The following is a 15,607-nucleotide window of genomic DNA, read 5'->3' as shown; positions in this document are numbered from 1 at the left end:
CCAGACGTTCTTGTTCATCTAGTTGTCTCTTCAACTTTTTCATCTCTTCAGGGCAAATTTTATAAGAACGCTTGCAAACCGGTTCAGTTCCTGGCTCGAGTTCAATCACAAACTTTATTCGCTAGTGAGGAGGCATTCCTGGCAATTCTTCTGGAAAGACATCTTCATACTCACACACAATAGGCACTTGAGAAATGGCTGAGATTTCACCCTTATCATTCACAGAGAATAGATGAATTGTGTCATCGCGAACAGCAAAACTGACCACGTCTTCTGAAGGATGAGTCAATTTGACTTCTTTGGCTTCACAATATACAAAAGCCTTGTTCATCGCAAGAAAACCCATGCCAAGAATAAGATCAATTTCGGAATTGCCAAGAACAATTGGAGAAGCTAGAAAGGAATAACTGCCCAGCTTGACAAAGACATCTCGAACCAAGCACTTGGAGTTCATCAATTTCCCAGGGGAAACCACTGATACTGGCTTAAGCAAATCTTCACAAATGAACTCATGCTTTGAAAATAATGCACGAGACATAAAGTAATGCGATGCACCAGTATCGAACAAAACTTTTGCAGGAATAGAATTAACCAATAGATTACCCATAATCACATGTGAGGAATCTTCTGCTTTAGCTGCATTGACCATGCTCACCCTTACTGACTTGGGATTATGCTTCACCGTTGCATTGCGTGGGGGCCTGATTGGAGGAGGAGGTGGAAGACGCTGCCGGTTGGTACACTTGTTGGAGTAGTGTCCCTTCTAACCACACTTGTGACAAGTCACTCTGACAGTGGACGAAAGTGAGATGGAGGAGCTCCTAACTTAGGCGGCTGAGACTTCTGCTGGAAACCTGGGTTGGGTGGTGGGAAGATCCACAACAATTGTTCTGCTTGAACTGCCCAGGCTGACGAGGCGGAGGAGGAACCCGGAGCTTCTGCTGCTTAGGAACAATCTGAGCTGAGGACGAAGACGAATGAGAGTCTCTCAAGCATTTTCTTGAATTCTCGACCCTGAGCAAACCTAACTAAGCCCTAAGAGCCAAGTTATAGAACTGATCGAACTCAAGAGGATCGTGCAGGGCAAGAGAAAGCTGCAAATCTTCCTCGAGACCTCCTCTGAATTGATAGATCTTGCTCTTCTTGTATGCAACATCCTGCTTGGCATAGCGGGAAAGATTCTGCAAGTCGATGTTATATTGATAAATAGACGAGCTTCCTTGCTTCAAACTCGTGAACTTCTCATTAATGCCCTCAACAAAGCTTGCCGGAATATGATTACCTCTGAAATCATAGAAAAACTCATCCCAAATGATCATACGGTCACCTTTGGAATACTTGAGCTGCTGTCACCATTTCACTGCGTGACCCTTTAGCCGGAAAGTAGCAAACCTGACATAGTCCTGAGGCCTGACATTGTTGCACTCGAAATGCTTAGTCATGTCATGTAGCCAATCATCTGGATCAAACGACTGGTCACAACAGGTGAAGGACTTGGGCTGATTTGCCAGGAATTGATTGAGAGAAGCAAGTTGCTGCTGGTTGTTGAAATTCCCTTGCTGACCCTGAGTCCTCTCAGGCATCATTTGAAGGAGCATGTGAGTGTTTGCATTGGTCGCAACCATCAAAGCTTGCCACGCCTCTTGAGGACGAGGAGGGGGTGGCCGAGGGTTTGCCAGCTCTCAATCACGAGTCAGATTCTCACGAGTTGCTCGAGCCATCCTGGAGATGGACAAGAACATTAGACCACAGATGAAAGATGAAGCTGACAAGCTGAATCAAAGGCTTGAAATATTGCAACATAAATTCTTAGCAATTTGCATCCAAACTAGAATTAGTAAGAATGCTTCCATAAACTTAGTGATGATAGCATATGATTTGAAAGCCACTTGCAATTTTCAAGTTTCAGCGAGAATTGCTCGGAACAAATGTATATCCCAACATACATCCAACGAAAGAATTTTCTAGGTGACTACTTGAATTCCCACCTGAGAACTTCCAAAAAATTTCTTGGTTATGCTATCAGGTTGCGGGTCCGAGAACCTACTCAATGTAATCAGCTACACCATTCCTGCAACTATCAACACACATCCGAGAAGTACCACAAATTCATCTACCTCGGACCTTCGTATACACAATGACACCAAACTCGGTAGATCATCCGCGCTATCTCCACTAGTATTGGGGAAAAGTCACGGCATTATTTGATGTCCGCCTCGTGAGGTACTAAGGAACCTGAATGATAACGATGTCCCAAGACTCCCCTCGAGCTCAACTCCCCAGAGGAAATCAAGTGAGACAGGAGGCACCAAGTCAGAACTCCATCACATCGGTATCATATAGATTCCAAAATACCCGCATGATCCTAATGTTTTTTTAGCGAGAAGGGGAGTAGAATTAAAAAAATTCCTAAGTCGTGAACCTCACCAGAGCAGCGAAGAGGAGTAAAAAGAATCCTACTCTTTGATATAACTAGGAATCAAAATAGTTTTTTTACTAGACTCGACTCAGCCAAGTTCGATCAATCAAAGGCTCTTATGGTCGTATGGCTCTGATTACCAACTTGTAACGTCCAAGATGCGACAGTATCCACATTTTGGGACAAGGACATAATATGGATAGATGCGCATCTTGGTGTTTAGCAAGTACATAAATCATTGTAGATACATGTATGAAGAGATGAGTAGATGGATTCGCTTACACTCGCCACAAGTTAAGTTACAAGCCACACAACTTTTATTTCAATCATTTAGAAGACACGGTCCGACTACGAACGAAAACAAGTAATAAAATGTTGTGAGTGTGTCTTGCTAGCCCAGGAGACGACCAAGGTCCTCTAATTGCTGGGGTATGTCATGTACACGCGCCCACTACCTTTGTCGAACTCCCACTGAAGATGCGAAGCTTCAAAAGTCACGGTTACACACAATTGTCATATTTTAATTAAGTTTACTTCAAATTATCTATAACCGGATGTTAAACAAGGTTTCCAAGTTGCCAAATAACCAGGGGCACATATTTCCGAAAGATATTAACCCTATAGGGGTGCTCCAACTAGTCCATCACCAACTACCACAAGATGCACATGAAGCCCTCGACCACTGAAAACCCATGATCTCCTCGGATTCCTTAGTGGAAAACCTCAACCTCGATATAGCCCAAAGTATCCTCGGAATCCCGATGCACAAGATATATCGAGAAGGTAAAAACAAGTCCAGCAAGACCGACCGATGTTGCGACGACCCCAATAAGAGTCGCGTATCTCGGTCTCAGGACACGTCAGATAAGCACAGTGTATAGTGGCCTCATACAAATCTCCCGAGTTGCCCCCGGTTAGCCCCGCAAATGGCTCTAGCTTGGACAAACACTCATGAGGAGCACTGGCCCGGGGGTTGATTAATTATCCTCGGGCTATCTATCCCTTATGCCTTTTAATTATGAAGTTTTTAGCAAATGGAGTACCAAAGTTAGATCTTTCCAGACATGTTCAAAACCAAAACGATCTATCAAGGGGGTCCCCATAACCCAAGCGTTTTAGGAGCGCTCAATATGGAACATAACACTGGTAACCGAAACTAGGGCGGCAAAAGCGGAACAAAACACCAAGAAAAATGCCAAGCCTTCCGCATTTTACCAAGTATATAGGTGCATTAAATTAAATAGCAATAATAGATGATATTTCAAAATTTCCATGTTAACACATCGATCAGCCTGCACCTGCAACGAGCAATGTTATAAGATGGTTTTAGCAAGCGCTAACTTAGCCAATCAATTCTTGATAGGATGTGGAGGGTTATAGGCTTTTCATGGAAATGTTTGGGGCTTCATAATTTAGGTGGTAGTCAGCAATAAATAGCGATGGAAATGAGACATCTAAGCACAACAATATTAGAAATGATATCAAGGTCACAGTCGTCTTGCCTGGCACTTCTTCTAAGGGATACAACTCCTGCTCTTCAGGAACGTACACAACGGGATGCTTGTACTCGTTCTTAGCACCCGATGCTACCCAAAATAAAATACACATCCAATGAACACACAACGAGGTACAATGCTTCAAACAATATGATGCATGAGTATAGTATGAAAGAAGCATGGCAATGCTACAGTAGTCATCTTTATCATGCATTTATTAAGTTGTTAATATTCTGGAAAGAACCTCAAATCACGAGAAAACGATACTAATGCATATAAAGAACATCGCAAACCGAGTTACGGGTCTCTCAGAACTCCCACTACAAGATTCAGAAGGTAACAGTGATAAAACAGAATTTAAGAGGGGCTATGTGCAATTACTGGTCATTCCAAGTATTCCACTAGATTGGGCACAAAATTCTAGGTGTAATAGACCGAAAGTTTGTACAAAACGAAGGAGCACAACTCACACAATGCACAAAACAATCCAACAAACAATCTGTCCACAAACATTAACATACCACTTTATTTATATAAAAACTACTAGCTACAACCACTCATCAAGCTCAACCAAGACATGAATATGAAGTTAACATAGAGTACAGTAACCTCTAACTAAGAAAACCATGCATATGTTCCTGGATCAATGGCAATCAAGCTCCCAACATGGTGAGGAATATCATAGATTTGGACTTGGTGAAAATCTCAGTTTATAGTTGCAGGTTTTAACATGATGGCATGTTGACAACAATAAAACTCTACTCTACAACAACTTTCAAGGCATGAAACTTGACAGGGTGATAGAGTGCAACAACTACTGCAAATCACTCCCACTAAGGATCAGCTGAAACTGAATAGAAATCATGATAGCATCCTCTAAACATAGCATGAAGATAATAGCAGATTCTCAAACTTGGCCAAATTTCACAAAGAGAATTCACAGGAATTTACAACAACATGGCATGTTTGATAGAATGAATAACTAAGACACAACACCTATGTTGCAAAGCAATGGAACAAACTTGCAGAGGGAAACAAGCTCTTTAAATTACACCAAAGTACTAGCAGAAAGAACTTGTATAAGCATGGCGATCATCATGGCAACATAGCAACTTGAAAAAGTTTTCAGACTTGGTCAAATTTCAACATGTCACAAAAACAACATTATTGGGATGGCATCTTCACAGCAAGAAACCCACAAATACAAAAACTTTTCGTGGCAAAGAAAATTACCACCGCCTAGTACCCTCAAATCACTACCACTCTCATGTTGGCAAGTTTTCCAAAGGGTGCAAGTATTAATTCATATAAAATACACAAAATGGCATCTTACCACAAAATAACATTTTCACAAACTTGCACAAATGACAAAACTAATGGCACCACTCGATTCCTGGGATTTTTCTACCCCAAAAGCATATATCATACTCATATGTTGTTGTAGGAAAATCTCCCACAAAACAATGCACAAAATCCACTCTCAAGGCTATAAGTTAAAACCTGCCCAAAATGGTAGCTGTCAGATTTGGCATGAACTGAAATGGCTATGTATAGAATTGGACTCGCCCTATATGGTGACAGACTGAAATGAAAAACCCCTAATAGGAAACTTGCCCTAAATGGAAATAAGAGCAACATGGCACACAAAAAAAGAAGCAAAACAAATATAAAAATAGGGGCCACTTTGAAGTGACTCCACGGCCCCAAGAGGATGACATGTGGGCCCCTGGACCCACTGTCAGTGCTCAAATTAAAACATAAAAGGGGGTGTGCTGGGGTGTTTTCGAACCCGGGGCTCCGCTGTGGAGGAGCGGGCAGTCGACCACTAGGCTAAGCTACAGATCTTGCTAGAGAGGTGGTACTAGCGCACTTATACACACAGAAGGCGCTAACTTACCCATGCCCGCGACAAAGAAGCTAGTGACACGATGATGACATTCTCAAGCGACTGCCGGTGCACGCTAGCAGCAGCGGGGGCTATGGATCCTAACATGACTCGCCACGCTGCTTAGAGCGGCTCAACGGAGCATCGGGTCGACGCTCGTACACATGCACAATACATCCCGCTGCGACCCATGAGTGGAGCCGCTGACCGCAATCGACTATACAACATGGCGTGTACATCCTAGACACACGCAAACTACATAACAGTGCTGATGCACTCGCTCACGGCGAGGTCCGGGGGAGGAGCTCTCGGCCTCAACAAAGACGAATTCCCTTGGCACCAATCGAGAGGGAAAAGATGCTGGGGAGTGATACGTCCATTTTGCATCATGCTTTTATATCGATATTTATTGCATTATGGGTTGTTAGTACACATTATGGTACAATACGAATTCCTTTTCTCTCTTATTTTACAAAGGTTTACATGAAGAAGGAGAATGCTTGCACCTGGAATTTTGGACATGAAAAGGAGCAAATCTGAGAGACCTATTCTGCGCAACTCTAAAAGTCCTGAAAACTTATAAACAATTATTTTGGAATATATAAAAAATATTGGGCGAAAGAAATACATCAGGGGACCCACCAGGTCGCCACAAGCCAGGAGGCACGGCCTACCCCCTGGGCGCGCCATGTAGGCTTGTGGCCCCCTGGCAGGCCTCCGGTGTCCATCTTCTGCTATATGCAGGATTTTGACCTGGAAAAAATCATATCAGAACTTTCGGGACGAAGCACCGCCGTCTCGAAGCGGAACTTTGACACAACCAATCTAGAGCTACGGTGGAGCTATTTTGTCGGGGAAATTTCTCTACCAGAGGGGGAAATCGAAGCCATCATCATCGCCAATGATCCTCTCATCGAGAGGGGGTCAATCTCCATCAACAGCTTCATCAGCACCATCTCCTCTTCGAACACCTCACATTGGTAAATGGGGGTTGCTAGTAGTGTTGTTTACTCCTTGTAGTTGATGCTAGTTGGTTTACTTGGTGGAAGATCATATGTTTAGATCTTAATGATTATTAATACTCCTCTGATTATGAACATGAATATGCTTTGTGAGTAATTATGTTTGTTCCTGAGGACATGGGATAAGTCTTGCTATAAGTAATCATATGTTCAGATCTTAATGAGATGTATGTTGTCTCTCCTCTAGTGGTGTCATGTGAACGTCGACTATATGACACTTCACCATTATTTGGGCCTAGGGGAAGGCATTGGCAAGTAGTAAGTAGATTATGGGATGCTAGAGTGAGAGAAGCTTAAACCCTAGTTTATGCGTTGCTTCATAAGGGACTGATTTGGATCCATATGTTTCATGCTATGGTTAGATTTATCTTAATTCTTTTTTCATAGTTGTGGATTCTTGCAAAAGAGGCTAATAATAAGTGGGATATTTGTCCAAGTAAGGGCAGCACCCAAGCACCGGTCCACCCACATACCAAATTATCAAAGTAACAAACGTGAATCATATGAGCATGATGAAAACTAGCTTGACAGAAATTCCCATGTGTCCTGGGGAGTGCTTTGCTTTACATAAGAGTTTGTCCAGGCTTCTCCTTTGCTACAAAAAGGATTGGGCCACCTTGCTGCACCTTCGTTACATTTGTTACTTGATACCCACTACAAACTACCTTATCACAAAATTATATGTTACCGATAATTTCAGTGCTTGCAGAGAATACCTTAGTGAAAACCGCTTGTCATTTCCTTCTGCTCCTCGTTGGGTTCGACACTTACTTATCAAAAGGACTACGACAGATACCCTACACTTGTGGGTCATCAAGACTCTTTTTTGGTGCCGTTTCCTGGGAGTGAAGCGCCTTTGGTGAGTAGAACTTGCTAAGTTAAAATTTATATATTGTGCTGATATTTACTGTCACTTGTCACTATGGAAAATAATCTTTGAGGGGCTTGTTTGAGGTATCTTCACCCCGACCGGAAGAACAAAGAGATGCTCCTCAACCTTCTGCACCTACTGAAAATATTTATTATCAAATTCCTTCGGGTATGATAGAAAAACTGGTAGCTAATCCTTATGCAGGAGATGGAAAACTACATCCTGATTTGCATCTAATCTATGTCGATGAAGTATGTGGATTATTTAAGCTTGCAAGTCTGCCCGAGGATGATGTCAAGAAGAAGGTCTTTCCTTTATCTTTGAAATAGAAGGCGTTGACATGGTATAGGCTATGTGATGATATTGGATCATGGAACTACAACCGATTGAAAATGGAATTTCATCAGAAGTTTTATCATCTGCATCTGGTTCATCGTGATCGGAATTATATTTCTAATTTTTGGCCTCGTGAAGGAGAAAGAATTTCTCAAGCTTGGGGGACACTTAAGTTAATGTTATATTCATGCCCCAATCATGAGCTCCCGAGATAAATTATTATTTAGAATTTTTATGCTCAACTCTCCCGTAATGATCAATCCATGCTCGATACTTCTTGTGTTGGTTCCTCTATGCAGAAAGATATTAAATTCAAATTGGACTTATTGGAAAGAATAAACGCAACTCTCAAGATTGGGAACTCGGCGAAGGTAATGATTCAGGTATAAGCCTTAAGTTTGATTGTGTTAAATCCTTTATAGACACCTACGCTTTTCGTGATTTTAGCACTAAATATGGACTTGACTCTGAGGTAGTAGCTTCATTCTGTGAATCTTTTGCTAGTCATGTTGATCTCCCCAAGGATAAGTGGTTTAAATATCATCCTCCCATTAATGTTAAAGTGGTTGAACCTATTAAAGTTTAAGAAGAAACTATTATTTATAATGCTGATCCTGTTATTCCAACTACTTATATTGAGAAATCACCCTTTCCTGTTAGAATAAAGGAACATGCTAAAGCTTCAACTCTGGTTCGTAAGAGTTGTGCTAGAACACCTATACCTCCTGAACAAATTAAAGTTAAACCTAATATTGCTATGGTTAAAGATCTCTTGGTTGATAATATTGACGGGCATGCCAATCATTTTTGTGATGAAGCTACTAGCCTTGCTAGACCTGATACTAAAGGTAAACATAGACCTATTGTTGGTGTGTATGTTCCTACTGTCGAAATAGGTGATCATTGTTATCATGGCTTATGTGATGTGGGTGCTAGTGTGAGTGCAATTCCCTTTACCTTATACCAAGAAATTATGAATGATATTGCACCAGCTGAATTAGAAGAATTGATGTTACCATGAAGCTTGCTAATAGAGATACTATTGTACCAATTGAGATTGTTAGAGATGTTGATGTCTTGTGTGGGAAAATAAAGTATCCTACTAATTTTATTTTTCTTGTTTCCCCACAAGATGATTTTTCTCCCATTATATTCAGTAGACCCTTCTTGAATACTGTTAATGCTAAGATTGATTGTGAGAAAGAAACGATTATTGTAAGTTTTGGGGCTGTGTCTCATGAGTTCAATTTATCTAAATTTCGTAGACAACCCCATGACAAAGAATTGCCTAGTGAAGATGAAATTATTGGTCTCGCTTCTATCGCGGTGCCTCCTACTGATCCCTTAGAACAATTTTTGTTGGATCATGAAAATGATATGCATATGAATGAAAGGAAAGAAATAGATAAGATTTTCTTTGATCAACAGCCTATTTTGAAATGTAACCTGCCTGTTGAAATACTTGGGGATCCTCCTCCACCGTAGGGTGATCCCGTGTTTGAGCTTAAACAATTACCTGATACTCTGAAGTATGCTTATCTTGATGAAAAGGAGATATATCATGTTATTATTAGTGCTAACCTTTCAGAGAATGAAGAAAAGAGATTATTAAAAACTTTGAGGAAGAACAGCGCTGCTATTGGATATACTCTTGATGATCTTAAGGGCATTAGTCCCACTCTAGGTCAGCACAAAATCAATATGGATCCTGATGCTAAACCAGTTGTTGATCACGAACGACGATTAAATCCTAAAATGAATGAAGTGGTAAGAAATGAAATACAAAAGCTTCTCAAGGCAGGTATAATTTATCCTATTGCTTATAGTAGATGGGTTAGTCGCATTCATTATGTCCCTGAAAAGGGAGGTATTACCGTTGTTCCTAATGATAAAAATGTGGGGGAACGTCGCATGGGAAACAAAAATTTTCCTACGCGCACGAAGACCTATCATGGTGATGTCCATCTACGAGAGGGGATGAGTGATCTACGTACCCTTGTAGATCGTACAACAGAAGCGTTAGTGAACGCGGTTGATGTAGTGGAACGTCCTCACGTCCCTCGATCCGCCCCGCGAACAATCCCGCGATCAGTCCCACGATCTAGTACCGAACTGACGGCACCTCCGCGTTCAGCACACGTACAGCTCGACGATGATCTCGGCCTTCTTGATCCAGCAAGAGAGACGGAGAGGTAGAAGAGTTCTCCGGCAGCGTGATGGCGCTCCGGAGGTTGGTGATGACCTTGTCTCAGCAGGGCTCCGCCCGAGCTCCGCAGAAACGCGATCTAGAGGAAAAACCGTGGAGGTATGTGGTCGGGCTGCCGTGGAAAAGTCGTCTCAAATCAGCCCCAAAACCTCCGTATATATAGGTGGGAGGGAGGGGACCTTGCCTTGGAGCTCAAGGAGCCCCAAGGGGGTCGGCCGAGTCCAAGGGGGAAGGCTCCCCCCCAAACCGAGTTGGACTTGGTTTGGTGGGTGGGAGTCCTTCCTTCCCTTCCCACCTCCATGTTTTTCTTTCTCTTTGATTTTTCTTTCTATGGCGAATAGGGCCCTTTTGGGCTGTCCCACCAGCCCACTAAGGGCTGATGCACCACCCTCATGGCCTATGGGCTTCCCCGGGGTGGGTTGCCCCCCCCGGTGAACTCCCGGAACCCATTCATCATTCCCGGTACATTCCCGGTAACTCCGAAAACCTTCCGGTAATCAAATGAGGTCATCCTATATATCAATCTTTGTTTCCGGACCATTCCGGAAACCCTCGTGACGTCCGTGATCTCATCCGGGACTCCGAACAACATTCGGTAACCAACCATATAACTCAAATACGCATAAAACAATGTCGAACCTTAAGTGTGCAGACCCTGCGGGTTCGAGAACTATGTAGACATGACCCGAGAGACTCCTCGGTCAATATCCAATAGCGGGACCTGGATGCCCATATTGGATCCTACATATTCTACGAAGATCTTATCGTTTGAACCTTAGTGACAAGGATTCATATAATCCCATATGTCATTCCCTTTGTCCTTCGGTATGTTACTTGCCCGAGATTCGATCGTCAGTATCCGCATACCTATTTCAATCTCGTTCACCGGCAAGTCTCTTTACTCGTTCTGTAATACAAGATCCCACAACTTACACTAAGTTACATTGCTTGCAAGGCTTGTGTGTGATGTTGTATTACCGAGTGGGCCCCGAGATACCTCTCCGTCACACGGAGTGACAAATCCCGGTCTTGATCCATACTAACTCAACTAACACCTTCGGAGATACCTGTAGAGCATCTTTATAGTCACCCAGTTACGTTGCGACGTTTGATACACACAAAGTATTCCTCCGGTGTCAGTGAGTTATATGATCTCATGGTCATAGGAATAAATACTTGACACGCAGAAAACAGTAGCAACAAAATGACACGATCAACATGCTACGTCTATTAGTTTGGGTCTAGTCCATCACGTGATTCTCCTAATGACGTGATCCAGTTATCAAGCAACAAAACTTTGTTCATAATCAGAAGACACTGATTATCTTTGATCAACTGGCTAGCCAACTAGAGGCTTGCTAGGGATGGTGTTTTGTCTATGTATCCACACATGTAAATGAGTCTTCATTCAATACAATTATAGCATGGATAATAAACGATTATTTTGATACAGGAATTATAATAATAACTATATGTATTATTGCCTCTAGGACATAATTCCAACAAAAAATCTTTTGCAAAAGGATGTTACATTCGTTTTTATGATGATTGTGCAGAAGCATTTGAAATTCCTAAGAGAGCATTGATCACTTCACGTGTTGTTCAACCACATGATTGGAACCTACCCTTTGAAATTATGTGTGATGCCAGTGATTATGCTGTTGGTGCTGTTCTAGGGCAAAGAGTTGATAAGAAATTAAATGTCATCCATTACGCTAGTAAAACTCTAGATAGTGCTCAGAGAAACTACGCTGATGACTAGGTGATGTATATGCTTCTCGCCCCTCGTTGGACCCCAAGTGGAAGGTGGAGATGTAGTCAGCAGCAAATTTCCCTCACATGGAAACTGTAAGGTTTATCGAACCATGAGGACTCCTAGGCTCAACAAGTAGGTGTCTTCCACCCTAGCGCTAGCAGAAGACGTGGACCTGCAGACACAACAAATAACTTTGCTCCCAACGAGTACAGACAGGTTCTCAATCTCTCCGGCCTTGTAGTTTGCAAAGGATCAAAACACAAGCGGGAAGCTAATAGTAATTGCAACGGAAAAGTAAATAAAGTGGTAAATGGTGGAGGTGTAAGAAATGATGGTGATAGTGATTGGAGTCACATGATGTTCACTAGTGATGTCTCTCTCCCAAAAGACGGTAAACAACTATGCTAGGGTAAACAAATCATAGTTGGGCAATTGACAGAATTATGATCGCACCGCAATGCTAATTATGCTCCTTGATAGTTAGAGGTTCAATAGTAATGGGCAATACGCCAAGACAAGTAGACCGTTTATTCACCAGCATCTACTTACTAATCATCCACCTTGAGATATCTATCCAGAACATCTCTCCAGTATTAAGTTGCGAGCCCCACCCAAAGTGTAAACTCAAAGCAACGGACAACTGCATTAATGAACTATGTGTAAGGTAAACAATCCTTGCAACCTTGGTCATAAGCACCGTTGTTTTCTCCCTGGTGGCAAAAAGCACATCCCCTAGTCTCCTGTTTTTGTCACTCAAGCTAGACATCGAGGGGCCCGAACCCACAATCATGCATAACGCTCCCTCTTGGAGTTACGATCTACTACTTGGCCAAAGCAATAAAAAGCAACATAGAACATGCAAGAATCACTAAGGAACATAATATAAAAGGATAATCAAATATATAACCCATAGCATTCTGAACATAGTCTCATAATTTGTTGGATCCCAACAAACCGAGCATAGCAATAGCAAGAGAATTACATAGATGCCTTGATCATGTAGGGAAGCTCACAAGGAGTAACCGTTGAAGCACAAGATTGGAGAGAAGACATCACATAGCTACTGGTCATGGACTCGTGGTCCAAGGGAAACTACTCACGGCACATCCGGGAGGCGTCCATGGTGGTGGAGAAGCTCCCGGAGGTCAATCCTCCCTCCGACAGGGTGCCGGGAAGAGGTCTCCTGACGCTCCCGATCTCGGAAGTGCTACGGCGGTGGAACGATGGAGAAATTCACAATTCCAGAAAGTCTGTGAGGGTTTCCTCTCAAGACTCTAAACATAGGCCAAAGGAGGGCACCGGAGGAGGTGGGACCAACCCAGGCGACCTCCTGGCGCGGCCTAGGGCCTCGCCGCGTCAGCAGGCCGCCCGGGAGGCCCCTGGCCCCCCTCTGGCCCTTCTTTGGTGGTCCGTAAGCTTCTGTTTCGCTCATTTTTTATATATTTTTTCTGGAATTTTTCGGGCTTCGGAAAATTGGGTAAAAGCCCCTCCACAATAGACATCAGTAGACAGAATCTGGCACTCGGTGCATTGAGTTAGTAGGTTAGTCCAAATATGTGTAAAATGATATAAAATCGTAGCAAAACATATAACAATGTCACCCAAAAGATCATGGAACAAGCAAAAATTATAAATACGTTTGGGACGTATCAACATCCCAAGCTTAATTTTTGCTCGTCCTCGAGTAGATAGATGATAACACAATAATTTCTGTGGTGACATGCTAACACACATATAAGAACTTCAAAGTAAAGCAAGTGATATATGCAATTCAAGTCATGATAATAACAAGCGAGAGTCTATATCTAGTATTGAGTTTAGCAAAGTAAGAACATATAGGTGCAAGAGCTCTCGTTGTCTATGAGTCGAATGTCTCCCAATGGTGTTTGCGTGCAAGAAGTGGGAGATGGGTTGAGATCATAAAATAGATATTTTTAATTGAGAACTCAATCTACTAAACCTCACACTTAGTCTCCTTCAGAATCTTATTTTGACTCATCCCCATACCACTAGTCAGGCACAAGTCAAAATGATCCTCTCCCTTTCGACTCTGAGCACTCATGGAATGGATGAGCGTAAGCAAGATATGTTGGCACTTAGGATGGAAAATAGAATGATGATGGGGAAGGAAGACAAAAGGTGAGAAAGGCTCACATCAATGAGGTCAACCATAGGCGAGAGAAAGCCAAATGATAGATATGATGTGAGGAGTAGGGATTGCCATGTAACGGATGCACATATGAGCTAAGGTAAGCTCTCCAATGGAACTAGTGGGGGGTGCATCCAACTTGTTTTCTCATGAAGACCTAGAGCTCATTTGAGGAGGCTCATCATTGGAATATGCAAACCAAGTTCTATAGTGTAAGGGTCCCCACATAGTTATGCATGAATGATAATCTCTGTGTAGTACCAATATAGTTAATGGAGTACGAGTGTGGATCTTTCAAAAGGAATAGTAGTGGTGCCCCCTTCTCTCTCTTTTTTTTCTTTTTTTCTTTTATTTTTCTGTCTTTTTTATTTTGTGGCCTCTTTGGCTCTTTCTTTTTATCTCTCCTTTGTCCTCTTTGGGATCTTTTGTTTTGTCCACTTTGGGATCTTTTACATGAATAAAAACAAAAATCATCACACTTTATAAGAAGTACTCAATATAAAGACAAGTGAAAACTATCATGATGTATGCAAATGTATGCCTGTGTCGGTGTAGCAGGATTTGCAATGATACTAGCGCGTCATTTAGCAGTAATAAGGGCAAGGCCCAACTAGCATGCGGCTCTATGATCAAGCAAAAGCATGTATGACATGAAGACCAAGTCATGAGATGGTGGATGTTTCATGGCAATGTATCTCTATGGAAATGCCTTAATAGGTAGGTATGGTGGCTGTCTTGAGAAAAGATATAATGAGGCTTATGTATGATAGAGCGTATCATGTCATGGGTTTGGCTGCACCGACGGAGTTTGCACCAACTCTAATTGTGAGAAAGGGCAATGCACGGTACCGAAGAGCCTAGCAAAATATGGATGGTGGAAGTGCCAACAATGGAATACTCACATTAGTCCGAAGAACTCATACACTTATTATCGGTGACTCTCTATCTATTTAGGAAATTCACAAAGAGACAAGTATATCGAGAAGGAGTGTTTGGGGTTTTGGTTATCCTTGGGCATCCTCGACTCATGGTAACGTGAGGGTACTCTATATATTCCAACCCCTCCAGAGGTTAGGGATCAATTTAGTAGCTGGAGTTCTCAAATAATTTTTAGTTTTCAAAAAACAAACGGATTTCCCAAAATACGACACCTATCACTAATAGGCTCGAGCTCTTGGCACCAATAGTCCAAACATTATTCAAATCAATACCTCAAAACTATTACAAGTTACTACTATACTTAAATAGCAATCTCAATTACCTAATCATGCAGTACACACAACTCAGTGCAACGAGCCAACTCTCTAAACAAGATAAGCATGATAACTCAAGAGAGTTCCAAAAGCAACCTAAATAAAATCTCTTAAAAAGATAAGCATGAAAACTAAGAGCTAAGCATGACAGTAGCTACGAAAAGATGAAGAACACACAAAAAGATAAGCATGAAAACCTATGTTGTGTTCTAGA

This window comes from Hordeum vulgare, chromosome 5H (genome assembly GCF_904849725.1).
Source record: "Hordeum vulgare subsp. vulgare chromosome 5H, MorexV3_pseudomolecules_assembly, whole genome shotgun sequence".
NCBI classification, from domain to species: Eukaryota; Viridiplantae; Streptophyta; class Magnoliopsida; order Poales; family Poaceae; genus Hordeum; species Hordeum vulgare.
Note: the sequence above shows the minus strand (reverse complement) of the source record.